The 3,565-nt window shown below is 21.5% G+C and overlaps 1 protein-coding gene across 3 annotated transcripts in view; it reads left to right on the top strand.

Annotated features, from left to right (window-relative positions):
* Positions 1–3,565, top strand: part of LOC117180088 (putative glutamate synthase [NADPH]) — a 276,810-nt gene that overhangs the window by 103,391 nt on the left and 169,854 nt on the right. The gene's annotated exons all lie outside the window — the stretch shown is intronic.

Raw genomic sequence — 3,565 nt, forward strand, 5'->3', positions numbered from 1 at the left:
ATGCAAATTTTTTGTTGAAATTTGACTTTTGTAGTTGAAAGTTCCAGTATTATTGCTAAAAATTCAACTATTTTGTTGAAAATTCCAGTATTTTGTTTAAAATTCAACCTCATTGTTTGAAAACTCAATTATTTGGTTAAAAATTGACTTTTTTTAGTGGAAAGTTCCAGTATTTTTGTTAAAAATTCAACTATTTTGTTGAAAACTCAAGTATTTTGCTTAAAACTTAATATTATTGGTTGAAAACTCAACTATTTTGTTGAAAATTGGTCTATTTGGACAAAAAATCCGTCCTTTTTAATTTAAAATGTATATTTTTTGTTTAGGAATTAAACTGTATTATAAAAAATTCAAGTATGTCGTTGAAAATATATTTTTTTAGTGGAAAGTTCTAGGACTTTTGATGAAAATTCAACTATTTTGTTTAAAACTCAACTTTATTGTATGAAAACTCACAAATGTTTTGAAAATTTGTATATTTGGACAAAAATGCGTCCTTTTTAATTTAAAATTCATATTTTTTGTTGCTTAGGAATTAAAGTGTCTTATAAAAAATTCAATTATTTAATTGAAAATTGACTTTTTTAGTGGAAAGTTCTAGTATTTTTGTTAAAAATTTAACTATTTTTTTGAAAATTTAAGTATTTTGTTTAAAACTCAACATTATTGGATGAAAACTCAACTATTTTGTTGAAAACTTGTCAGTTTTCAACCAAGAAAATGAATTTTGAACAAAGTAGGTTAACTTTAAAATTTATGGATAAAAAAAATTAACAAATAGTTCAACAATTAACCCAGAAATTAAATTTTCTAACCAAAAAGATGAATTTTCAACAAATAAAGACTTTCAGTTCAGAAACTAAAAAGAAATCCAAATTGTTAAACTTTCAAGCCAAAATACGAATATTTTGTAAAACAGTTGCATATTTAAAGAAAATATTAAAAGAATAGAAAGAATAAAAAATTTTTAAATAAAAGAAGATCAATTTTTAACAAAAAATTAAAAACTTAAAATTTTCAGGTTAAAAATTAATTTAAAAAAAAGCAAATTTGCAACAAAATAATTACATTCTTAACCCAAGAGTACCGCAGTAGTAGAATTTTCAAATATAAAAAAAAGAAATTCTCATCTAATATGGAAGTTACATTTTCAGAGAAAAATGTGTTGACAACAAAAATGCGTTTTCAATTAAAAAAAAAAAAATAAAGTGCTTAAAACTTGACACAAATAATTTAATTTTCTACCAAAAAGTTGAATTTTCAACAAATAATAAGATTTCCTGACTTTTGCAAGATTTTTTTTCAAGATTATTCGATTTGAATAATTTTAATGAAATTTTTGATAAATTTGAAAAAAAATCGTGAAAAAATAATTTTAAAATTGTTATGGAATAATTTTAAGTGATTCTTAACAGCTTTCATTTGATATAAAAAATACTAAACATTTTATAATATTTTTATAAATTGCGAAGAATTTTACAAGACTCGTAAGGTTTCAAAGATTTGAATATAATTTCAAATATTTCGGTCAATATGCAATTTTAAAGAACTACCTTGACTTTCGAAAGATTTCATAGGATTTCATAGGATTTTTAATATTTTAGGAAATTGAAAAATATTCGACAGGATTTCAGAAGATTTCGAAGATTCAAGGAATATCATCAGATTTAATGTATTTTGACGAAATTTCAACGAATTTTGTAATATTTAAATGGATTTCAAAGAATTTATGCAGAAATTTTGTTAATATATTTTAAGAATTTTAAAGTCTTTTAAAAGATTCTCTGAAATTTTCAAGTGCCTAAAAAAATGTCAAGGTACATATTTTAAAATACTTCAAAAGATCTGAAATATTTTAAGGTATTTCTAAGGATTAAAATGATTTTAAAGAATTCAGAAAATTCTATTTCGGTTTTAATGCATTTTCAAAAGAAATTATAATGAAAAAGTTTTAATTAATGTAATTCTTTTTTTGAAAATTCAACTATTTTGGTTAAAAAAATTTAACTCTTTTGTAGAAAATTCGTCTTTTTGACATGAAAATTGAAAATTTTGAATGACATTTTTTTTCTTTATTACCTGAAAATTTTCTTTTGTCAACTGTACTACTTAGTTTAAGAGTCGATCTATTTTGTTAAAAATTCATTTTTTTGGTCGATAATTCATCATATTTTTTAAATTGATAATTGAATTATTATATGTTTAGTTTTTGTTTTGTTTCTTCCTCCTGATAATTACACTTTTGGTTAGGAATTTTATTATTTTCTTATAAATTCAACACTTTTATTAAAGAATCATCCTTTTTGTTTGAAATATCAAATACTACATTATTCGTTGAGAATTCATCTTTTTTTTTTAATAGAAAATTCAATTATTTGGGTGAAGGTTTAACCGCTTTATTAAAAACACGTTTTTTATGATTTAAAATGTAACTTTGTTAGTTGAATTCATCATTTTTGTTTAAAATGTTTCTTGCTAGAAATTTTTTTCTTTGAAGATTCATCTCTTTGGTTGAAAATTCAACAATTTTGTTAAAACTTGACGTTTTTCATTACAAATTTGTGTTTATTGGCAGGAAAGTAATCTTTTTGGTTGAAATTGCCTCCTTTTTTGGTTAAAATTTCAACTTTTTGGTTGAAAATGAACTTTTTTGTATTTTATATATTTACATTTATGGATTGTAAATGAAACTGTTTTGTAAAGGTTTTTGTTTTTTATTAAAAATTCATCTAGTTTTGTAGTTTTTACTGAAAAATGTATCTTTTTCACTTTTCTTTGAAATTTGTTTTTTTTTTATGAAAAATTAAAAATTTTACAAAAAAAAACTTTTTCTGACTTAAAAGTTCAACAATTTAGTTGAAATTTTTTCTTTCTTGACTGAAAACTCTTTATTTGTTGAAAATTCGTCTATTATGTTAGAAAATGTAATTACTGTACTGGATTAAAAGTTGAACTAATTTATTAAAAATTATTTATTTGTTTTTAAAGAATCATCATTTTCATTGAAATTTCATATTTTTCGTTGGAAATTAAATTATTTCGTTAACAATTCATCTTTTATTTGAACTATGTTGTTGAAATTTCAAGATTTTGTTTAAAACTCAAGATTATTGGTTGGAAACTCAACTATATTGTTGAAAATTAGTCTATTTGGACAAAAAATCCGTCCTTTTTAATTTAAAATGTATATTTTTTGTTTAAGAATTAAACTGTTTAATAACAAATGCAATTATCTCGTTGAAAATGTAAATTTTTGGTTCAAAATTAACTTTTGTAGTGGAAAGTTCCAGTATTTTTTCTAAAAATTCAACTATTTTGTTGAAAATTCCAGTATTTTGTTTAAAACTCAACCTCATTGTTTGAAAACTCAACTATAAGTTGTTTGTAGCTTCGAATTCGAGTGGAGCTCATTTATGGCTTTTAGCATTTATTTAATCTTCAAACAATATAATTATTTAAATATTTGTCATAAATGGCTCTTCTTTAAAGAATACGTTTAATTTATTAAGTTGCGTTGTAAATTTACAAGAAGTATTAATTATTAAAACAATTTTAATTTAAAACT

Source organism: Belonocnema kinseyi, chromosome 9 (genome assembly GCF_010883055.1).
Source record: "Belonocnema kinseyi isolate 2016_QV_RU_SX_M_011 chromosome 9, B_treatae_v1, whole genome shotgun sequence".
In the NCBI taxonomy this organism is placed as follows: domain Eukaryota; kingdom Metazoa; phylum Arthropoda; class Insecta; order Hymenoptera; family Cynipidae; genus Belonocnema; species Belonocnema kinseyi.